This window comes from Pteropus alecto, unplaced genomic scaffold (genome assembly GCF_000325575.1).
Source record: "Pteropus alecto unplaced genomic scaffold, ASM32557v1 scaffold8, whole genome shotgun sequence".
Lineage (NCBI taxonomy): Eukaryota > Metazoa > Chordata > Mammalia > Chiroptera > Pteropodidae > Pteropus > Pteropus alecto.
In genome coordinates, this window is record NW_006494609.1 from 17,809,273 (window position 1) to 17,833,525 (window position 24,253).

The window sequence follows — 24,253 nt, forward strand, 5'->3', positions numbered from 1 at the left end:
AGTCTAGAAGCTTACCGTTCAAGAATCTGCCTCCACAGATATTTATTTCTTGGAAAACCGACAGTTCTTTTAAAATCTTGACAATTTTTTAAGTCATTTTTAGTTAAAAAGCTTTCTAAATCATATCATACATGCCTCTACTGCCTCAATAGAATACAGACGACCCTCAAGTTTCAAATACACTTGAATCCCCATGCAAAGATACTGCATAGAAATGACATCAAACAAATCTGATTTCTCCATAGAAACAATGTCATAATGATGGGCTATGTCCCTCAGCAAGGATCCAAGGCCCAATTTTTAATAAGAATGAACATAAATGATCAAACAATTGCCCATTAATTAATGCAGGGGTCCGCAACCCCTGGGCCATGGACAGGTACCATCCATAGCCTGTTAGGAACACACAGTAGGAAGCGGGAGGGTGAGCGAGTGAAGTTTCATCTGTATCTGCATCCGCTCCCCAGCACTAGCATCACCGCCTCAACTCCACCTCTGATCATCGGGCATTAAATTCTCATAGGAGAACTGGTCCCTAGAGCCAAAAGGTTGGGGACCGCTGAACTAAGGTAATTAGATATTAACACCTAACGCAGTGTCTGACACCCAGTAGATAGATACTCAATAAACCTTTGTCAAATTAATGAAGGAACAAATATATACTAGATGACATAAATCTTGGGACCTTCCTGGCTAGCTGTACTAGTCCCCAGGGGCCAGGTAAGAGAAGGTGGCTGGGCCAGCGTAAGCCACACTCAGGACAGGTCTGAGTGCTGCCCTCCTGCAACTCTCAAACACCCCAAGGGTGACTGACATAAATCTATAAAGTAAAATATAGCAATCAATAATGTTTGTTTACTAGCTATCCCAGGACAGGGACTGGGTCCCAGGGAATCATGAGATATAAGCTGTGCAGGGTCTAGAAAAGTTACCTGAAGCCTGAAGTTGGAGGGACAGGGAACTGTGTGCAAAGCAGGACTAATTAATTTCAGATTTTCTATTTCTTCCTGAGTCAATTTTAATAGATTGTGTTTTTCAAGTAATTGGTCCATTTCAACTAAGTTGTTAAATTTTTTGGCATAAAATTATTCATTATCACCCATTTAATGTTTGTGACATTCGTAGTAAAGCTCCCTCTTCCGTTCCTGGTATTGGTAAGTTGTGAGGTTTTTTCTGTTTCCCTTTTTCTTTGTCAGTCTAGCTGGGGATTTATCCATTTTATTAATCTTTTCAAAGAAACAACTTTTGGCCTTGCTAATTTTTACTACTGTTTGTTCATTTTCTATTTTATTGATTTCTACTCATGTTTACAACTGTCTGTTGGCTAAAGTTTAATATGCTCTTTTCTCCTAGCTTTTTAACATGAAAGCTTCGTTCATTGATTTTAAAACTTCGTTTTTTAAATAAGGTAAGCGTTGGAAGGTACACATTTTCTCGTAGAAGTGTTTTAGCTGCATCCCACATATCTTACTGTTGTTATGTTTTCATTATCATTCGGTTTAGAATATTTTCTAATTCCCCGCCTGATTTTTTCTGACTTATGAGTAAAAGTACTGAAGAAAATATAAAAATGTTAAATACAGAAGGATCAGTCATAGTGCTGTTTTCATCCATACTGTAGCCTGAGGCAAAAGAAAAAAAACCAGGAATGCTGATTCTGTAATTATTTAAAAATTTGACATTTTGTTCCTTATGGACTTTTTTTTTTTGCATTAATTTTGATTTAAAAAATAATTGCCTCAGAATAGTATTTATTTTGGTTACAGGGCTTCTAGGTGTCCCCTTAAATTTTGTGCCCAAGATGAGTGCCTCGCTTGCCTTACCCTACCCAGCCTTGGTCCTGTTTCTATCGGTTATTCACAGAGTAATTGTTAAGATTTCTGACTATGGTTGTGGATTTGCCCGTTTGTCCCTCTAATTCTGTGAATTTTCATTTCCCCTGTTTCAAAGCTTTATTATCCATACATATAAATTAGGTTATTATGATTTCTTTTCATGAATTGATCCTTTGACTATTATGGAATGTTCCTCTTTTTCTCTGGCAATATCCCTTTTTTTTTGAAAGCTACTTTATCTGGTATTAGTACATTCACACTAGCTTTTTCATGCTTAGTGTTTTCATGTTCTAGATATTTTTCTGTCATTTGACTTTCAGATCTGTTTTCTTCATTATAAAGTTTTCTGTTGTTAACAGCATAGAGTTGGAGTCTTGCTTTAATTTTTTATCGTTTACTCTTTAATCCAGTCTGATAACCGCTGTCTTTTAATGGGAACGTTTATTTTATGTGTAAAGTGATTATTGATATGATCGGGTATAAGCCTCCATTTTCCGCTTGTTTTTTCTCTCTTCGTCTCTTTGCTTCTTTATTTCTTCTTTCGGGATTTCTTTTGGGGCAATAGAGTAATTATAGCATTCCATTTTCTCTCTTCCATTGTCATTTTAGTATTTGTATTACTTTTAGGGGTCACTTTAGGTATTATAATATACGCTCTGAACTGATTACGGTTTACTTCAAATTAATATTTTACCATTTTGTTTAAAATGCAAGAACAACAACGCCATAAATCTATTCTGTCATCCTTTGTGCTTTTCTTATTATATATTGTACTTCTACATAAATTATAAACCCTACATGTGATTTTTTTTCTTTAAATGCTTAATCGCATTTTAAAGAAATCAAGAAAAAACAGTCATTCGTATTTACCACATAATTAATGTTCCCAGCACTCTGTCTCTCCTTCCCTCAGATCTGGGTTTCCATCTGCATCCGTTCCCTGCAGCCTGAAGAATTTCTTGTAACGTTTCTTGCAGCGTGGATCTGCTGGCAGTAAGTTCTCTCAGTGTTTGTTTATCTGAAAATGTCTTGATTCCCCTGTAATTTTGGAATATAGATAGAATTCTAGGCTGGCAGTTATTTTCTTTTAGCATTTTAAAGATGTAATTCCATTGTCTTCTTTATGTTTCTATTGAGAAGGCAGCTGTCACTTCTATTATATTACTGTTTCCCGTAATTAATGTATCTTTAAAAAAAAAATGCTAGATGCTCTTAAGATGTTCTCTCTATTTTTGTTCTTCAGACATTTGATGGTGATGTGGATTTCTTCATATTTTTCATGCTTCGGGTTTGTTGACCTTTTTTGGATGTGTAGATTGTTGAAAATTTGAAAAGAAAAAATGTGCCCATTATCTCTCCCTGTATTTTTTCTGTCCCCTTTTTTTCACCCTTGTCTTTTGAGACTCTGATTAAACATATGTTAACTTGTGGGATCTGTCCCTCTGATCGTTTAGGCTCTCGTCACTGTTTTTTTTCTTTTTTTTCCTTTTCATTGTTATTTTCTCAGTTTGGATAATTCCTATTGTTCAAATTCACTGATCATTTTTTCTGCTATATCCAATCTGATTTAAGTGCATTCAATAAATTTTGACAGTTTATTGATATATAATTGGCTACAGTAAATTATACATATTTAAAGTGTAAACTTGGAAGAATTTCGATATATGTATACAACCATAAAAAATCACCACAATTAAGATAACGGGATTACTTATCTCCCCCTAAAAGTTTTTTCATGCTACTTTGAAATCCATTTTCCTCTCTCACCCTCCATCCCCAGGTAACTCCTGATCTGCTTTCTGTCACTATAGATTAGTTTGCATTTTCTAGAACTTTATACAATTAGAATCAAACAGAATGTACTCTTTATTTCTTTCTAGCTCTTTGCTTAAAGCATAATTATTTTGTACTTCATCCATGTTGTCACAGGTGTCAATAACACATTCCTATTTATCGCCAAGTACTGTTAAATAGATATACCACAGCTCATTTATCCATTTCCAGTTTTGGATATTACAAACAAAATTGCCATGAGCAGTCTTATATTGGTCTTTTTATGGAAAATATGCTGATATCTGTTTTGCATATATTCCTAGGAGTAGAATAGTTGGATTATATGTAGGTGTGCTTTTAGCTTGGAACCCCTAAACTGTTTTCCAGAGTGGTTCTACTATTTTATATTCCCACCAACAGTGCGTGAGAATTCTAATTGCTCCACCTCCTTGGCAATAGTTGACATAGTATTTTTAAATGAATGAAGAACACTGGAAATTATAAATATGTGGGTAAATATAAAACATATTTTTTCTTTTAAAAATCCCTTTAAAAGATAATTAAATGTTTAAAGTAAAAATATAATATATTATGGGATTTATAAATATTTAGAAGTAAAAATGTGTAACAAATTAGTACAAAGCCTAGGAGAGAGGAAATGGAAGTATACTATTGTAAGGTTCTTATACAGTATGTGAAGTTGTATAATATCACTTGAAGGTAGACTGTGATAAGTTTAAAATGTGTATTATTACCTTAAAGTAGCCATTAAAGAAAACAGAGATATAGCTAAGAAACCAACAAAAGAGATAAAATGAAATAAAAAATACCGGACGTGGTTCCATAGAGTAGTGGTTAGCACATCTGCTTTGCATGCAGAAGGTCCTGGATTCGTGCCCCAGTGGAGCCACGGTCCATGGTCTACGGCCATGCCACCCTGAACAAGCCCGATGTCTGATCTCGGAAGCTAAGCAAGGTCGGGCCTGGTTAGTACTTAGGTGGGAGACCACCTAGGAAGACCAGGTGCTGTAGGCATAAATAATAAACAACAACAAAAAAAATCCAAAAGAAGGCAGAAAAGAGGAAAAAGGGAACAAAGAACAAATGAGACATTATCAATCAATGTGACTTAATTGAAATTGATAGAACCTTCACCCAAGGGCAGCAGAATACATATCCCTTTCAAAAACATACAAAACATTTACCATGGTAGACTATATTCTGGGCTAAAGAAAAAGTGTTAATAAATATCTAAGGATTCCAATGATACAAAGTATGTTCTGTGCCAGGGAAATTAAATGGAATTAAATTAGAATTCAATACCCAACAGATATCTGGAAAATTCCACAATATTCAAAATAGAATGACACACTTCTAAAAAAACACATAAGCCAAAGAAGAAATCAAAAAGGAAATTAGGAAGTAAGTCGAACTGAATTAAAAAAAAAAGGCATATCAACATTTGAAAGATGCAGCTAAAGTAGTACTTAGAGGGAAATTTATAGCACTCATTGCCATTAGAAAAGAGAAGTCTCAAAGGAATGACCTGAGTTTTCACATTAAGAAATAAGAAAAGGGAGAGCAAATAAAGCCCAAAGTGAAAAGAAGAAAGGAAAGAATTAAACTTAGAAATCAATGAACTTGAAAATTAGGGGGGGGCGGTGAGGGAGAGAGAGACAGAGATAGAGAGAGAACCAAACTTCTCTGAGAAGATCAATAAAATTGTGTGTTTCCTTTTTTTCCAGAGTTGTATTCTCTCCAGGCTTAGTTATTTTCCAGTACCTTTGAACCTTTTAAAAAAAATATGTTGCCCAGAGTTAATTATCATAATCAGGTGGGTTAGTCTGATTCAAGTTATCCCCGCATTTACTCTAACTGGAACCCTGTTTCATTATTTTCACTAATGATGTGCCTCCTTCAGCAGCCTTCCCTCCTACTTCTCATTTGCTATTTCTAATTGTCTGTGACCCAGGAGATGAGAGGATCACACTTGTAAGAACTATGTAAAAACAAAAGTAAATGGCTCTAGCAGGCTCGTTTGTGAATAAGGTCTCTGCATTTCAGTTCAAAAGTCTCTTTCGTTAACTCCCAGGAGGCAGTATGATGTAATGAAATGGAGATGGGCCACAGAGCCTTGACCTATGTTCGAATCCTGGCTTTATGGATTTGAGCAATGGACTTTATCTCTCTGGACTGAATTTCCTCACCCATAAAATGGAATTGATATGAATCTCCAGATTATTGTAGAGATAGGAGGATATAACATAGCGATAATGCCTTGTACAGATATGGTCTATAGTAGGTCCTCAGCACAAATGGCCTTCCGTCCTCTCTATACTCTTTCACTCCTATCTGGAGAGCAGCTGTCAACATAAGGTACCACCAGATAATTAAGTTAGCATGTTCCTAGGTATTAATACATACTGAGACAATTTGCTTTTTAATTTTCTGTCTATTGTGTATGTTCTAACAAATTGAAAAGGCATCGAAGATTCGACTCAATATTGAAAACACATTCTGTGTGTCCACTTTGTCTTATATGCCTAGGATGAGTGCCTGAGAGCATGCCAGACAACAGAAGTAGCAGGATTTTGTTCAGAGAGTGGTGAAGTCCATCCACTTACATATTAAGGGGTGAGGCACCGTGGCCTGACTTCTTTATGGGCAGCTTTTGGGCAGATGTGTGGATGACTCACCTGCGTTGGGTGAAGTGTGGCCTCCAGCAGACCAAGCATCATCCCGGTGCCTTCTGCTAAACAGCTGGCCGACTCGGCAAACACCAGACCTCCCAGCTTCTAGCCTCAGAGCGACTCTTCCATCTGTCTCATTCACCACTCTGCCCCTGAAAACAATTTAAAAATCAAGCAAGACTGGGGAGTTGCTGCTCCCGGAGTGTTTTCAGGAATAATCATGGATTCTGTTCAACGTGTGCAATGTTCTTAAAATGACAAGATCAGGGAATTAAAATTCTATACGTTCTAGAAGACAGGTTTGGAAACTCTCTTGAGAGGAGAGAAGCCTGGCTGGCTAGAGGAGAGTGCAAATGCTGTAATATCTGATAGGTGTCTTCAAAGGCTGCGCACCGCCCATTCATTGTCCAATCATCCACTTATTCACTGATTCATTCATTTATGCACATTTATTCCTTTGATTGTTTGTTCACTCGTTAAACAATTATTTCTTGAGCACTTATTATGTACCAGACCTCAAGCCAGGTACTAGGGTTGCTAAGGTGAATGTGGTAACTCAGCTTTGCCTGCTCAGTATCTACTCCAATTCTTTTGAAATCGCTGCTCTGATTTTATTTAGGGCGTAGTCCCACCCAATGGGTACAGGCTGGGTGGAGCTGTCATCCATCCAGGTAGGCTTATCCTTCTGTGGTCCAAGAGTTTTCCCCTGAAATTTGAATGTTGAGCAGTGTGACATGAAGATGACTAAGGGTTGTTGTCTTTTATAGCCCTGGCACCTAAAAATAACTCCCTATGTCCTACCACCTGGCTCCCTAGAGCTTCCTCTCTTCTTTCTGTGACCGGTCTTGGGTTTTATAGGAATTCTTTAAGCTTTTCCTACCAGTTCTGTTTTTGCTTAAGTAAACTAGTGTTTGCTTCTGTTGCTAGTGAGCTCAGAACCCTAACATATTCTCTGCCCTCCAGAATCTCACAGTCTAGTAGGAGAGACAAGTAAACAAATGGTTTGGGTTCAAGATACTCTGGTCATGATCAGATTGGGATCTCTGGGAGCCCAGAGAAGGGGCCCTGGTTAATTTCTTTTCCTCACTTCTCTTTAACCAAAGAGCCCCCCAAATCACCCCCAGGTGTCCCAGTTATCTGCTACTGTGTGTAACAAACCATCCACAGCCTTGTACCTTAAAATACAGATGCATCATTACCTCTCCTGGTTCCCTGATTTGACTGAGCTCGTCTCGTTGGTTCTTGCTTAGGGTCGTTTATGCTGTTTTCATTTCAGAATTTGGCTGAGGTTGGCATTATATGAAGACTTTACCCTGCAGTTGTCCAAGACAACGCACACAGCATGATGACGTGCTGGTCATCAGCTGGGGGAGCATCAGCGGGAGCACCCATGGATGAGCTCTTCATGTGGGGACTTCTTACAGCATGGTGGTTGAGTTCTGAGAAAGATCATTTCTAGGTCAACCCACGAGACCCCACTGGGTGTTGCATGGCTTCTTATGACGTAGGCCTAGAGATCCCAGAATATCACAAGGCCACATTCTATTGGTCAAGCAAGTCACTGAGGACAACCCAGCTTCAAAGAGAGGAATTAGACTCCACGTTCTGATGGAGAGTGGAAAAGTCACACCACAGAAGAGCACATGGACAACAGGAGGTATGATTGTGGCTGCCTTGGGAAAAATAAGACCTGTCTCACCGGCAGTCCTCCTAGAACATTCCTTGGGCCAATAGTATGCCCCAAATAGGTGGCAGGTGCTTGGCGTTTGGCATTGAGTCTCTCCCAGATGTCAGATGTGACCCATTACTTTGGAAATACCAGTCTTCAGAGTCTCTCAGCATCATCATGAAGCTTTGTACCAGTGTCAGGCCAAACTTCAACGTTTAGATTCATGCTCTTTCTATACATTACTCTCCTAACATTGCTAGGGCAAGTGATGTTACAAATGAGGAAACAAGCTCAAATAAACGAAATTTCTTAATTCTAGTCACTTGCTGGAGATTTATTCTGCGGGTCTCAATGCCTGAATGGGCTCCCCTAAGAGAAGCTTTTTGTTGCTATGGAAATTGGAAGGGCTTGGGGTTAAGACTCAGGTGATTTTGGCTTGGGGGGGTGCTCCATAAATGTTGGCTGAATGAAAGAATGATGAATGAATGAATGAATGAATGGATGGATGGATGGATGGATGGATGATCGGACTAATTCATGAACAACATGGCATTCTGCTCAGGGCACCTTCTGGATCTTTGAAAACTCAATCGCACCTCTTATCATTCTCATATGACTTAATTTCCAGCAGTTTGGGTAGGTGAAATTCAGGTGTGCTTCAGATCCAGCTTGCCAGGAGAAAGAGCGGGCCTCACCTTTCTGTTCCTCTAGCAGCTGGTCCCACTCCGTCATAATTCATGAACAACATGACATTCTGCTCAGGGCACCTTCTGGCTCTTTGAAAACTCAATCACACTTTTTATCATTCTCATATTACTTAATTTCCAGCAGTTTGGGTAGGTGAAATTCAGGTGTGCTTCAGATCCAGCTTGCCAGGAGAAAGAGCGGGCCTCACCTTTCTGTTCCTCTAGCAGCTGGTCCCACTCCGTCAGGGCACCCACCTCCCTCCCTCTGTCCTTTTCAGCTTTCTCTCTCTTACTCCCTCCTCTGCACCAGGCAATGCTCTTGGACTAAGAATATGAACATGACCATCATTTCTTGAATATGTCATCATATTTGTTTACACGGCTGTGACAACTTGAGGCTGACCCGAGGGATAACTCATGGCGTATCCCCAATGCGCTGAACTGTGTCTGACCCACAGGACAGTGGCCAGTGTTTATTAGGTAAATAAACAAATGCACAAACATTCCAAGTGAATGGTTTTGGAAAGCATGCAAGTGTTGTTCCAGCTCCGTGAAAAACAAACACTTGGTTTCAGCTTGGGGTTCATTTCGTCTCGGCTTCCTGGGTCATTTCAGTTCAGGGTTCTGTTGAGGAATGTGGGGTTTTGCCTGAGCTGGGCTGGGCGGTCCTCTGATGTCTGAGAGCTGTTAGCCCAGGGTGGGTGCCTACTCAGGGGTCAGAGAGAGGCCCAGGAAGGCTTGCCTTTGGGAAGTCCCCATGTCCTAGGCACTAGGACAGATCTAAATGGTGTCGCTGGGGCTACAGAGGAAGCAGCCTGCATTGCCTGCACATACCACCTCCCCCAGGCATGACCTTGACCTCGGGACCCTTACCAGCGGCTGTGCTGGCCTCAGACAATGCACAATGCCAGCCGGCTGCCACAAATGCTCCATTGAGCTGCCAGTGGATCCTGGAGGCGGGTGGAGAGGGAAGTGCTGTGAGAACTCTTTGTTCAGAGCTCACGAGGGGGCGGCCACTTAGCCACCCACACAAATATGCAGAGCTGCCCCAACCCCATCCTGTTACCCAGGACTAGAACCAGAATCGCCGCTAGAAAGGAGAGGTCTGGGGAGAGGGGACAGAACCGGGCTCATCCTCTGCTGGAGGAGGGACCATGCACGTGTGATCTCACTCCGTACCTGTGGTCCTGCTAGCCTAGCCTCGAAGTCTGTTTTCAAGTGGGGAAATTGAGGCTCAGAGCACAAGAGCGCTTGGCCAAGGCCACACGGGGTGGCCATCCTGAAAAGGACTGAGAAGCCTAGAACCTACAGGAGCATAGTAACAGCGATGGTGGTGAAGATCACGGAGGACACCTCTGTGTGTGCTGGAAAACAAGGTCGCATGTATTTCTGACGGGAGCTGTGCCAGAGGTGGGCCAGATAATGGAAAGAATGTGGGCTTTGGACTGCCACAGCCCCAGGCTCACATCCTGGCTCTGTGTGGCCCTGGGCAGGTTGTCTCACCTCTTTGTGCTTGATTATAATGCTAGCTACCTCACAAGCTGCTTGTGAGGATTAAATAAGATAATACGGGCCCAGCCCACACACAGAACCAGCCCTTCCTTAGTTTTTATTTTTTTGTCATTGCTGTTGCCCAGGTCACGTGGAACTCACACAGGAACCCTCGGAACTGTGACATACGTGGGCCTCAAGCACAGCTGGGTCTGGCTTCTCCCCCTCTGGGGCTTTATTTCTCCATCTGCAAAACATTAGGAGGCGGAAGAGTGGACTTGAGCAGGCGTCTCATTCTCAGCACGATGGACGTTTGGGTCAAACAGTTCTTGGTGGCGGAGCTGTCCTGAGCACTGCAGGATGCTTAGCAACCGGCTTGGCCTGGACTCCCCAGATGCCAGTAGGACCCCCCCTTGCAAGCTGTGACAACCAAAAACGTGTCCAGACATTGCCACGTGTGTCTGGAGCGGAAGGCGATGCCGTAGCCTTTGCCCTTCAGAGAAGGTGAGGAAGCGGCACCGCTCGCGCCCGGTGCTCCGCGGGGGACTGCGGGTGGCCCGGCCCCCCACGCCGGGGCCTCGTCTTCATATCGGAAGCATTTGATGAGCATTCATACGAGAACCACGTTCATTCATATGAGAACCACGTTCATATGAGAACCTCACTGAGTGCCTTCCCCAGGCAAGACCCCGGTGGGTCCCAAGGCCCAAGTTGAGGCGCCACCCACTCCAAGAAGCTGTCCAGATTCTCCCAGGCTAGGCTAAGGCCCTTCCTCTGTGCTCACAGACATCATCGCCCCTGGCGTCTTGATACCTTTTAGGGATGATTTGTACAGAGGAGGGACTTGAGGCTCAGTGAGAGACGGGGCATGGCTTGCCCACAGTCATGCTGTGATTTGCATAAACCAGGTCTCTTCCCACTGGGGCCCAGAGTTTGGACAACTCCATGTGGGGCTGCTGTTGATGGCATGTTGGCTGCACCAGGCAGTCAAGGAAACTCTGGGTCCCTCGGGAGAAGCAGCCCTGCTGGAGTGACAGGGTCTAGGCTGTGCGGTGCCGTGGAAGGAACCGGGACCTGGGACAAACAGAACTTCAGCTCTGGTGGTTATTGGCTGTGTGGCCTTTCACAGCTGTAAAATGGGGGTAATTACGCCTAACCCAGAGGGCTCCTGTGAGCTTAAAGCACCTGGCACGTAGTAGGTGCGTGGTGAAAGCAGCTGTGATGACGATTGCTGCTGTCATCCCTAAGGATGCGGCAAGCAGTTGTCACACAGGGCTGGCAGGTTGGCCTGGCCTGGGCGACCTGCAAACGCCTGCTCCCTGAGGTCTGCTGTGGGGCTGGGCCTGGCCTCCACTCCTGGGGAGCGCCCGGGGCAGGGGCCACACAAAGAATGGCAGGTGTTTGAGCTCTGACAGGGTGAAGGTGGCAGTGCCCCCTACTGGACAATCTGCAGAGTCAGGCTGTGGGTCCCAGACACCTTGGCACCACTGTTGTCCCTGCAGGAGTGGCCCAAGCCTGGCTGGCACCTGCACTCTCCGGTCTGACTGATCCTTCCGGCCAACGAGCCACTCACAAAGGCCGCCCAAGCAGGCCCCTTTCCCAGGCGAACACTTTCCTGTCCACCGAGGGGCCACACCCTGCCGAGGGCTGCCTTGCTCGGTTCAGCTGGGTTCATTCTTCCCGTTTCTCTGACTTAACGCTAGCGTCTCTCCTCTCGGGGAACAAAAGTGGAGAGTGGTCGACACAAAGCAGCCGAGTTATCATCAGAAACGCACCTGCCGACTTTCTGACCCCAGCAGAGTGAGAGGGGGCTCTGTGCAGCAGACAGAGCGCCGGCCTCCGGGGTAACCTGCCCTCCTGGGGTGCTGGGGTGCTCAGAAGGGGTCTCAGCGGAGAAGCTCTGCCCCCTCTGTGTTACCTGCCACACGACCTTTCCAACCTTCCTTCTTCGTCATCCCTCGCAGGATTCAATCAACGAAGGAAGAGATGTCCAGGTTCTGGCACCCAGTGGGTGCTCAGTAGGTGGCAGTTCCTTTCACTTCCTCCTTACTCCCCCTCCCCTCTTCCGCTTCTACCCCCTGGTCTGTGTCTTAGCTTTAGTTTGCCTCCGGTGACATAAGTAATAAACGACCTTCTCTCCCCCACAGTGCTTACAAGTCTTTAGGCAGCTTATTTCAGGTGGTAAGAATAATAAAAATTACTTGCAAATTTGTCAGCCTTTCTCTACATAGTCTTAAAAAAAAAACAAAAAAACAACCCACTAATGTTCTAATTTTCCCCAGGGACTAAAAAGTGCATTCATTCAATCAAAAGCATTATTCTCAAGTGGGGTGGGGGGTGTCTGCCCCACTCCCTGTATGTAGTGAACACTGAGCAGGGGGTCACCAGCCAGGGCCGCAGGTCAGGAGGGCTACTTAAAGCATCGCCAGGCTCCTGACCTCCGGGCACACCTGTGGGGCGGAGCAGACAGTGCAGAGTCTTCCCTGCAGACCCTGTGCTGTTTCGTGTTAAGTTCAGCACACATGCTGCTCCAGACACGTGTGTTCCGGAAGAGACCCCAGCTTTGGAGGCTTGGGCTCAAATCCCAGCTCCGCCACTTTCGAAGGATCTCTTGGAATCTGGCCGAAGGATCTCTTGGAATCTGGTTTCCTCATCTGAAAAATGGACATAACAATAGTTACTAGCTCATGTGAGTGATGCAAGATTTACCAAAGGCTATACAGGGCTGATGCACAATAGTTGGTCCTCAGTAAACAACAGAGTTTCATTATTAATAAAATGCATGTGACCATATCTAATACAATGCACACCCAAACCAGAGCCACGTCACCTTAATCAACAGTGTAGAAAGCTATCAGCTGGATTTTCCTTCAGAGTCATTAAAAGGTAAAACAATAGATGTGTCTTAGATTAGTATCTGTTTTATTGGTACCACTACTTGGGAAACTAAATGTGTGTGTGTGTATCCACACATGTTTGGTTATTTTGTTTGTTTTTTTGCCTTTATAATTTTTAGAATCGCATGACAGGTGATGCATTTTGAGTTCCAAAACAAGCAAATCAGCAATCAGCTTTATTTCCTATTTCAGCCATTTTGGGAGAAGTCCATTGGTTTCTCCTCGATGATAGTCATCATCGCTGTTTTCCCCCTCCTCGTCTGCTGACAGCATTGCCAAAGAGTGAGGCTGCCCGGTGTTTTTCCCTCCAAGTCACTCTCCTCCTCGGTGCCTCAGTTCTTCTGCCTAGGAAAATGGGCATGATAATCCTGGCTGGTTCCTTTAAGTGTCTCTGGGGCTGGGTAAGGGATCACTGAAGACTCTCCCTCCGTCAGTGACGTGCACCATCATTTTCATTCACTCAGTTGTTCATTCACCCATTCATTCTACAGACTCTTTTGGGTTCTTCGTCTGTGCCGGGCACCATGCCAAGCGCTGAAATTACAAAGATGAGTATCCTTCTCTGTGTGTAGTTCAAGTCAGGAGGGCCAGAGGCAAGTGAACATGAAACTGTAGCAGTGTGGGAAAAAAATCGTGCTAGTCGGTTGTGTGGAAAATGGCGGCTCCCTGGGGAGAGAGAATGGATCCCTCACATGTCACACTGAACGCTGATGGGGAAGAAGGCGTCGGCGACGGAACTTGAACTTCAAGGAGGAATGAGTGTGATGCAGGACCAGGAACAGGGTCGGGAGAAGCTGGGGCTCCAGGTGAGTCTAGTAAGAGTTTTTCAGACCGTAGGTGGGCATCTTCCTGAAATCAATAGCAGGTCATGAAAAAATGATAGTCTGAAGAATGGAATGGGATGGGATGGATCAGAGTAAAAAGGAAAACATATCTCATCATTCTTTTAGGGGTGTGTGTTTGTGTATATATGTGTGTGTGTACACCGGTTCCTGATTTAAAACATTCTTACTTCTGTAAATTAAAAAAAAAAAAAAAGATCTAATCCAGTATTCTCCAACCTTTCTGGCACCAGGGGCCGGTGCTCCTATGAGAATCTAATGCCTGATGATCTGAGGTGGAGCCGAGGCGATGATGGTACAGATGAAGCTTCACTCACCTGCCTGCCACTCACCTCCTGCAAACGATACCGGTCCATGGCCCAGGGTTTGGAACCCCGGTCTACATGGAAGTCTGGAGGATCTCCATCAATGGCGTGCTGGTAAATTTTTAACAACTGGCTCTCTATGAAAAAAATTATGCATAAATTTATATATACATAAGTTTGTTATACATTTTACTGTACGAGCAATGTGTAGCACACAATTTACAAATAAGGCAATATATTTGTAATTCTAAATTCCACGCAGACAATGGATTCCCACAGAATAATTTTGTTGCTGTTTGCTGAACCACTGTAGCTCTGGCCAACCTATGGTTGCATTTCAATCATGGTTTGATCAAAGCAGATCGTCAATAAATGTCTCTATTTAATTCAGCAAAGAAGGGGCTTGTATCACTGATAAATAGGTAGTGTTCCAACGTGAATGTTGGTTGATATTTTCATTTACCTTCATTAGTAAGGCAAAAATTAAACAACAAACTCACGTCAGAACTTCTCTCAATCATCGATGTTGTCGGCCTCTTTGTTGAACTGGATGATTGTTTTCAAAGTTCTCAATGTTTTGGTGCCGTTTTCAATGTAACAGCTACAGGTGAAACACATTTTAAAGTTTCATCTTAAATTTCAGGGAAAAATTTTGGAAGATTTAAAAATGGGTGAAAGAGATTACTGGGTAGTCTTTCAACGGAAGGCTAGTTTGTGGGGGATGATGTCATCCTCTAGGACAGGCCTTTGTTGGTCTTTGCATTTTACAACTTGGCAGAGACCATAACTTGTAGAAAATGGATAGTAATGCAAATATTGTATGTCCGTGGCTATGCAAATAAATTTTGACTAGTAGAAAATATAAACCTTTGTAAGGCAAATCCTCATTTGAACCAGTAGTATTTACTGGTTCCTCATTAATTAATGAGTTAGGTAAAATATTTGACTCATTTTCAGTTTATATCTGGACGGGTCAGAATTTAATTTAAAAAAAAATTATCCTCTAACAATCTTCACTATTAACATTCTCTCCATCGTTTTCTTAAGAGCAATAAGTCAAACTCTTGTTTTTAGCACTTGCTGATTTCTGTGGCGTAAACACTCCTATGATGATGAATTTAGCTAATAGAATGAATGACCTTCCTGCACATGAAGTTGCAGAGATTTGCAGTAGCACGCCATTATATAATATCACCACCATACAGATGCATTAATATAAGTAACCCCAAGAGCATAGGTAATAGTAAAATGCAGTGAAATAATTCGGAAATGATGAGTTTTGAGTATTTGTTACCAATATTTTAATATAATTTATTTAATTAGAAACTTATAAACCTAATTTTTATCGTAGTCGACACTCAAAATTCCCCCAAATTTAACAACAAGCTCCCAATAATGTCAAAAACATCCCCATAGCAACAAAGTTCTTGGGTTTTTTTTTGTTTTGTTTTTTGCAAAGCAAAGTTTCTAAGCAGTGATTTTAAATGAAGGAACTGAGTAAAGATGTGTAAACAGCTGGATTAGGGTGACCCTTTGATTTCCACCTGATCAGAGCCTGGGGTAGAGTCATCCCAGGTCTTCACCTGTGGGGAACGCTTCCTAAGCTGACACGCCAGGTGGCTCATGTCCTGCCTCTGTGCCCCTGGGGCAGTGGGACTCACTGCTCCATGGCCTGGGGGCTTTGCAGTGGAAAGGGAACAGTCCTAACCCGGCCTGGGAGTCAGGAGGCCTGGTTCCACTCTGACCTCACTGGGGCCCCTTCTCTGTGGGACTCGGCGTCCTCACCGAGGTGTCAGTCCTGAGCAGGAGCAGGCAGATGGTATACACGTGAGAATCATCTGACCCTTAGATCATAGGGCCGAGAGGGCACCTGCCCTGCCTACCAGCATCCAAATTCAAACATCTTAAAATCTGGGTTTTTTTAGCCAGATTTGGCCTCCAGCTTGAGACTCCTCAGTTAGAGTACTCGTAAGGCCCTTCGGGGCTGACACCTACCACCAGGTGAAGCAGCCCCCTTCTCCTGCACACCCGTCCTTCATAGCCACACTCGGGCCGAGGACGGGCTCGGGAAAGGTTTGTCTGTTGAGCGGAGGTGCAGTGACGTCACTGAATACATTACTCTCGGCGACTGGGAGCTCGCGAGCTAAGACCATTTCAAAAGGCAGAACAAGTCTCTGTCTTAGATGTTCCGTGCTTCTGGAGTCCAGAAAGCGCAGATCAGCTTTTTCCGTTCCCCTCCAAACAGGTGTTTATCTGTGGAAAGCCCCAAACAAAGAAGCTGGCTTATATTTCAGTGTCACCTGGCAGGGAAAGTAGATGTCTTTAAGCTCCAGAGAAACCCGGGAAGGCCAGTGCTCTCACCTGGAGGGGTGTCTGGCTGAGCCGGTGGAGGAGCACAGATTCAAGTCTCCCGACCGAACTCGCTTTGCTTACTGCGTAAAATGGCAGGAAACACAAAGGAGCCACTGGTGTGTGCTCTCTCTCTGCGAGGCCCTGTGGATAAATTTGCAAGTTAAATGTATTTGGGTTACAGCAGCACCTTATAGGCAAACTTCCTCTTACAAGGAGTGACCAACCCTACCTGTTAGAACTTTTGGGGACTATCATACTAACTAAAATATAACATAAATAATAAATGTAATTAATTTAATGTATATCTTTTTTGTCTCATTACCGAAGACCTCCTTCTGTAATCTCGAATGCATTGTGCCACTCTAAATTTGGACACTCATGCAGATAAAATATAGGCCACCCACTTACATTTGAATTTCAGATAAACAATGGATAATTTTTAGTCTAAATATGTCCCATGTGATACTTGGGAATACTTATACCAAAAAAGGTTTTTTTGGGTCTAAAATTCAAATGCAATTAGGTATCCTATACGTTTATTTGCCAAATCTGGCAACCCTGTACGCACATGGACACAAACAATTGTGCATGTGCTTCCACACACACAAACGTCCACGTCCGTGTACACAAAACGTAGCCATGCACACGAAGGACAGGTATGTCCAGTGCCTGTGGATTCAGACGCATGCACCGCCCCCCCCACACACACACGTCGTCCTCCTCTGTCGCTGAGAACAGTTGCATGCACCACCCCCACCCCACACACACACATACACACACGTCGTCCTCCTCTGTCGCTGAGAACAGTTGGGTCCCCAAGGGTCTGAGGTTGCTGCCTGAGGCTAGGTCCTCCCCAGTTCCTCTGAGGACAAGCAGTTGCTGGCCACCATTACCCTGAAGTTCCCCTGGAGTTTGCAGCCTCGGCCTGTTTGGGGAGCGGAGGCCCGGGCCTGGCGATGGCTTCCTCCCCTGCCCGCCGGCCTTGGCCTCCGTTCCCCTCATGGAGTCTGTTACTTTCTGGCCGGCTGGCCGCTGGCTGGTGCTCGTCCTCTGCAGCGGCCTCTTCCCTCCCAGCTCCCCAGCTGCTCGAATCCCCGTTTACGGCCCCAGGGCAGTGCCGAGGGGCCGCAGGCTGGATGTTCTGAGGTTTTTATTGGCATCTCCATCAAGATGAGGGCCATGGGGGTCCTTCGGGCCTTCCGGAGCCGGCGTTCCAGACGGGCCGGGAGCAGGGTGTCCAGGGGAATCTGGTCTCCCCGCACAGTTGCCTCTGTGTTTGGCTTGGCAGCGCCTCGCTGGCCTGTTTCGAGCCGCACCTCGTGCTGGGCGTTCGTGGCCTGTCGGTGGATGAGGTGGCGGGGCCGCCACTTCCCCACAGCTGCCCCGACGCAAATGGAGCTCTGTGTCTGCAGGTGGCAGAGGCCCCTCCGGAGCTCAGGGGAGACGCTCTGGAGTCTGAAGACCTTAAAACGCAAATAAAAACCACTCTAAATGGCCCTAAGATCATAGGGAACCCACGCTTGCTGTGGCGGGAGAGATGGAACGGCTGGGCCTCCATTCCTGCCGGCTCCTTTGGGATCCAGAATTGGAAAGGGGCAGGTGGGATTAATATTCTGAAGGGGATTTAAACTTAAAAATCCCAGTGGGGGTTAAGTTCACTGTCAGCTGGGGCAACAGATGGCGGGAGAACGTCTGGTGTCTGAGGCAGGGAAGGGGACGCTGAGGGAGAGCGTGTCAGCCCCAGGAGCTCCCTGTGGCACTCACGTGTGGCCCTTTCTCTACTTAGTCAGCCCCCAAACCGAATGAACATCCGGCCTACCGTTAATAAAAGATAAGGGTCAGTTTTATGGACTGGACTGTGTTCCCCAAGTTCACGTTGAAGCCCTGATTCCCACCCCACACCCCGCCCGCCCCAGGACTTTAGGATGTGACCCTATTGGAGATAAGGTCTTTAAAGAGGTCATTAAGTTAAAGCGAGGTCACCAGGGTGGGCCCTAATCCAGTGTGACTGGTGTCCTTGTAAGAGGAGGAGATTAGGACACACACAGGCACAGCGGGGAGACCATGTGAGGGAATGGGGAGCAGTCGGCCACCTACAAACCAAGAAGAGAGGCCGTGGAGGAACCAGCCCTGTCCTGAGACACCTGGATCTCGGGCTTCCGGCCTCCAGAACCACGAGGAGAACGAACGCCTGTTTAAGCCACTGGTCCGTGGCACGTCGTCGTGGCGGCCCCAGCAAACGAATGCAGCTAGCAACAGGAAGGAAGTCACCAGCTGGAGCTTTAACTCTATTTTTTGTACTTGACGGGTTTGAGGGGCGGCCTCGCCATGAGTGTGAGAGGAGACTCTGGTCCATTCGGTGCCCCGGCTATTAATTTTACCGTAAACGGCTCCATAAATTCGCAGCTCATCCTAGCTGTCCTATGCTTTCGTTGTTCATCCCCTCATCTTTTGGGCTCCCCAGGAAGTGCGCCCCGAGACTTGGGTGTAAGTGTCTCGTTAGGAGGAAGTTGGCCCCGGGAAGCACGGGAAGGGTTGGGGGAGGGAGAAACGCCAAAAGGGAGAGTTAACAAGTGCGTCGTTGTTGTCATGGGGCTCAGTCCTGCTGGGGACCTTCTGAGAGATGATTTGAAGCATCCCTCAGAATTATCCCACCAAGGGGCAAGAAGCTGGCCTATTTTTCCAGCCACCACATCCCTCATTTCGAGGGTTACCCCCGTGTGTTTACTCCAGGGTTACTTCAGCTGCTGGAGAAGGTGGCCAGGCCAGACATACAGGAGGTGGCCTCTGGGATCAGGTAATGCCTTCTCAGGTAGACTGAGGGCCAGAGAGGGGCGCCAAGGCCTCTCATCTACCACACTTGGTCTCTCGCTGATGTCACTGACCCCAGGGCCTCTGTTTCACGCTGCTCACGACGAAGGCCCAGACCGTCTTGTCTTCTTGCTTCTCACCTGCTTCTGCTCCTCACGCACCAGCCTTCACCTTTGACCTTGGCGTCACACCGATCCCTTGGATCTGTCGAGGAATTGTTTCCCCAGCCCTCACCCTGTGCTCTCCCCCTTGGATGGGAGTCCCCTCTCATGTGAGGACCTTCCCACTCCTGGATGCCCTGTGTGACACCTGGTGACACCTGAGGCTGTTAGGTTGTCCCAGGACAGCCCCCTCAGAGGGGTAAAGCTTTTTCCCTCGCATATTTGTTGAGCATTTACTAGCAGAAGACACCCAATGCGTGCTCTGTGCCCGGTGACATACCGAGGGGTGCTAAGGTGAGTAAGTCGGGGTCTCTGCCCTTGAGGCGCTCACAGTCTGATGGCGAGAGCCAGCTTTGCCCCACTTCCTCTGCAAATACCGGCCATCCCAGCTGAAACCACTCTAGCTTCGGAAAGTCTAGAACTGTTCTGTCAATTCGAAATAGCTGCTGGTCACATGTGGGGGCAGAAGCTGGTGGATGAATGTCCCTGCTTCACTTCCTTCAGGCCGAGCTCTATGGGGTGTCGTGTGCAGATGCCTCTGTGAGGTCCCGTGGAATTGGGCCCCAGCCTATAGCAGCAGCAACCGTGACAGGGCTCCCTATACCAGTTCCTCCCTGCCCCCCTGCTCCTGCCTCCTGGGGTCACCTCCTTCACTCCATTCCATGTCATGGGCTCTGGCTTCAGGGAATCTAGTTAAGACCCATCTCTGTGCCCAGTGCTGGGTGTGATGGGTGTGTGGCACGGTTCTGGGTACATCTGCTTGTGCCAGCTTTGGTTGGGGAGGGGATGCACTGGGACCCCAACTGTGGTCACATGACTAAGCTGCATTCTTTAATCTGGCTATTTCAGTAATAAACCTGATTTTTTAAAATCTCCATCTGTCTGGATCCTGGGTCTGCTTCTCAGCTGTTTCTAAACACAAAGAAAGAGCAAAGAGGTGTGATCAATTAGCATTCTCCCAAACCCCAATATTTATACAAATGTCCCTATGGCTATCTTTTTACTCTATTATTTCAATCGACTGTGTTGATATATTCTTTACATACAATAAAGGGTACAGTTTGATGGATTTTGACCTAAGGGAGAGAATATTTGTATCATCTTAGAAAGTTCCCTTCCGCCTCATTCCAGTCAAACACCCACACCCGCCCCAGCCAGGCAACTTCTAACCGAGTTCAATCGGCATGGAAGAGTTTTGCCTATTTTGCAATTTCACGTGCACGAAAGTATATACAACGTTCTCTTCTGCGACGGACTGCATGCCACGAATGTTTTTCCCTTTTATTTCCAAGTCGTACGCTATTGCGCAGTCAAGTGTTCATTTGTCTTGGATAAATACGGAGTAGTAGAGTTGCTGAGACATGTGCAGGTTTATGTTTAACTTGATAAGAAATTGCAAAAGTGTCTTCCGAAAAGGTTGATCCACTGCACGTATTAGCGATCGGAGAGAGGGTCACGGACTCCCCAGCATTTCTGCCACGTGGTACTTTCGGGATTTCTCGTTTTAGCTGTTCCAGTGACGTAGAGTGGTATCCCCTCTCTGCGGTACATTCTCGTCTTTTTTTGTGAAGTGTCCGTTCAAGTCTTTCGCCCATTTTTCTGAGTTGGGTTGTTTGTTTCCTTGTTATTGAATTGTAGGCATTCTCTGTACATTCTGGATACACGTCTCTTATCGGCTTTTACAAATACTTTCTCCCAGGCTATGCCTTGCCTATTCAATTTCTTAATGGCGTCTTTGTTGTTTACAGTTAAAAAACAACACACAGAGCTCCTTCCTCTGTTGTGTTCATGTCACGTTTCAAAATATGGCATCTGGCCGTCGAGTTTTCTGCTTCTCCTCTCCCCAGCTTTCATCGGCCTTTCTCTTTCCATTACTTGGTTCCAGTATGACTCAGTTCTGACTCTCCTCCTAGCAGTTTATTCCCAGGGTGGGGTCCAGTCCTGGGCTCTTTCTCACACAGCTGGAGATGTGTAGACCCCTGACTCTGAATTCTTCCCAGGAATCTCATGGAGTATTTCTGCAGGTGAGATGCTTACATGTAACTCACAAACAATAAATCGAAGGCAACGACTTCCTTGTGTGTGTGTGTGACATTCCTCAGACGAGAAACAAGAAGACGATTCCCCCAGAACGGGGAGGCGGGTTGAGCCCAGACATGGGACTAGCCAGACTTCACCGTGAAATGGAAGTGTCTAAGTGACCCACTGTTCTGGGGCCCTGACATACTGGACCTGAATTGTTTAGGGTTTTCCCTTGACATTGGGATGATAGGGCATTGTGACTCTAAAATGGTTGCTGAAACGATTATGATTATGGCTTAACTGATCCATGAGGCAAATATTGAATGAGCATCTGCTCTGGGCAGGCCTCGTGCTAAGGGCTGGGGATACAGCGACAGGCAAGACAGACAGCATCTGCTCAGGACAACTCCGGTCCTCTTCTCCTGTTCACAAAATTGAAACTTTCTGCGGATTAGTAAAGTATTTCCGAACTTCTAAAGTCACAATATTTGCTGTTGGGAACAATGACTCAGTGAATGTGACCTCGTCGAAAGCAGAATCCTGACAAAGCATACTTGCCTTTCTCCCTTTAAAAATACACATACAAAACAAACGAAATATGGTATTAGCGGCTCAGTTTCTGGTTTTCATTTTCTCCATTGGGGCCCGAATCAGATTTGAGTTTCCAAGGCGGTTTATCGGCAGAGATGGTAGAGTCAGGATTTTATTTTGCACGGAACGCTCTTGTTTGAAGTCTTTGTCTCGAATGAGCATTGTCTTCTGCTTTTGAGCCGAGGTTTCTATGATCCCCAAACTGCCCCCTCACTGAAGCCTGACTCTATTCTGAAATGTGATAAGCGGGGCCAAAGGGTCACCTTTATTATTCGAGAGGATGCTAAAACTTCAGAGGAAAACAGTTTATTAACTGGGAACTTATCAGCAGGGTTTACAGCCCTTCTGGAAGAGGAGAGGGTCAGCAAAGGTCAGGATCTGCGTTTCCCATAGGGAAGCAGAAGCCTTCAAAATAGGGTTGGTTTATCAAATCGTGTCCTCTGGGTGGTTTGTGTCCTGAATCCATTCAATTCACACTGTGCCAGGTACCAGGCTGTGTTCTCCTGAGCCGAGACAGTCCCACCTTTGAAAAGCAGGCTGAGGCGGCAAGAGAAAACTAACATTTATTGACGGGAGGGTTATGGTTAGTCCTTGTGGTAACCCTAGGGATGATCACAGGGGAGGGAATGGAGCCTCCCAGGGGTGTCCCAGCTGAAGACAGAACTCAGGCCAGGTGTATCCGAGTCCATGGCTCCTACCTAGAAAAGGCCCGGGCACGGGGAACAGAAGCCTCGTCTTAATCTCAGCTGTTCAGAACAGTGCTGGGGACAAGTGACAATCTCACCGCAGGTTGTTTGTCTTTGGTTAAAGGAGTCCGAATCATCCAGTAGTTTTCATATGATTAAAATAAACTGAAGGCTGGGGAGGCGCTAAGCATGGGTGGCTTTATAGCAAAAGGCAGAGAGAGGCCCCCTGCTTTTAAAGTGCCTGGGAGTGGGACTCAGTTTCCCTCCTGAAAACCTGGCCCCAGATCTGGGCTTTTCAGAGCAGGGCTGTTTCCCCACCCCGGCCTCTCAGCTTCCTGGGCCACCTCTCCGCCCGTCCTGCAGGGAGCTGCTCCACCCCGGGGGTGTGTGTGTGTGTGTGTGTGTGTGTGTGTGTGTGTGTCTGTGTGTGTGCGCGCATGTGTGCTGGGAGGGAGGCTTGCCTGCTCCTCACCGCTGTCCCAAGGGAGTGTTTGCTCAGAGCTCCAATCTCCCCTCTGGCTGGGCTGTGGGCCTGGTTCTGTGTGTTCAGAGTCTGAGCTCACCCCACATCGCTCTCTTAACCCCCCCTTACTCCTCCTGCCCCTACAAACCACTCACCCCTACAGCAGCTGGTGGGGTGGGAGGTCGTCAACGTTTAGAGCCCATCGCATAGTACCCTGGTCGTAGTGCTCGGCTCAGACACCTTCAGTGGCTCAGGCCTAGGATGCGGGGTAAACCCAGCCCCCTGCCTGCAGCCCCCAGGGCCCCGTGCCGTCTCCCGCCAGCCTCCCCAAAAACAAATCCTCAAGGCCTGTGACGAGCCAGGTGTGAGGGACGGGCCACTCGGCAGTGAACAAAACAAAGTCCCTGTCTTCCAGGGCTTACGGCCTAGCACGAAGACAGAGAGTGACAACAGACCAACTTGTCGAGGATGACGGGGGCGGTCAAGAAGAACCCAGCAGGTTGGGGGGCTGCCATGTGATGGTGGGGTGCTATTTGAGAAGGGTTGGTGGGAAGGCGTCTGGGACAAGGGGACAGTCGGGCAGAGACCTGAGTGAGGGGAGGACGTGAGCGTGGGTGACCTGGGGACACACAGACCTTTCTGCTCTTCCTCTCAGGTCAGCTAAGCTGCTGTCCCCCAGGGCCCTGACGCAGCTGCTCGCCCCGCCCCGGACGCTCTCCCCCAGATTTTCACGAGGTCCGCACTTCCGGTCTTCGCTGAATCGTGCCTCAGAGGGGCCTCCCTGTCTGCAATCTCATGGCCTGCTTTGCAGATAAACATTTGTGACTCTGAAGAGTGAAGAAACCAGCCCAACATCAATTGGCTGCTGGGCATTTGGGCCGCAGTTGGGAAACGAGTCCCGAATGAGCACTGTGGTCCCTGGGGTCCGGTTCTCATCCATCCCAGGCCTGCCTTTCCCCAGAAGCATTCCCCTGGCCCC

At 46.3% G+C, this 24,253-nt stretch overlaps 1 pseudogene; it reads left to right on the forward strand.

Moving 5' to 3' along the window:
* Positions 1 to 4,527: 4,527 nt before the first annotated feature.
* LOC112473778 lies at positions 4,528 to 4,643 on the forward strand (annotated as a pseudogene).
* Positions 4,644 to 24,253: the final 19,610 nt, after the last annotated feature.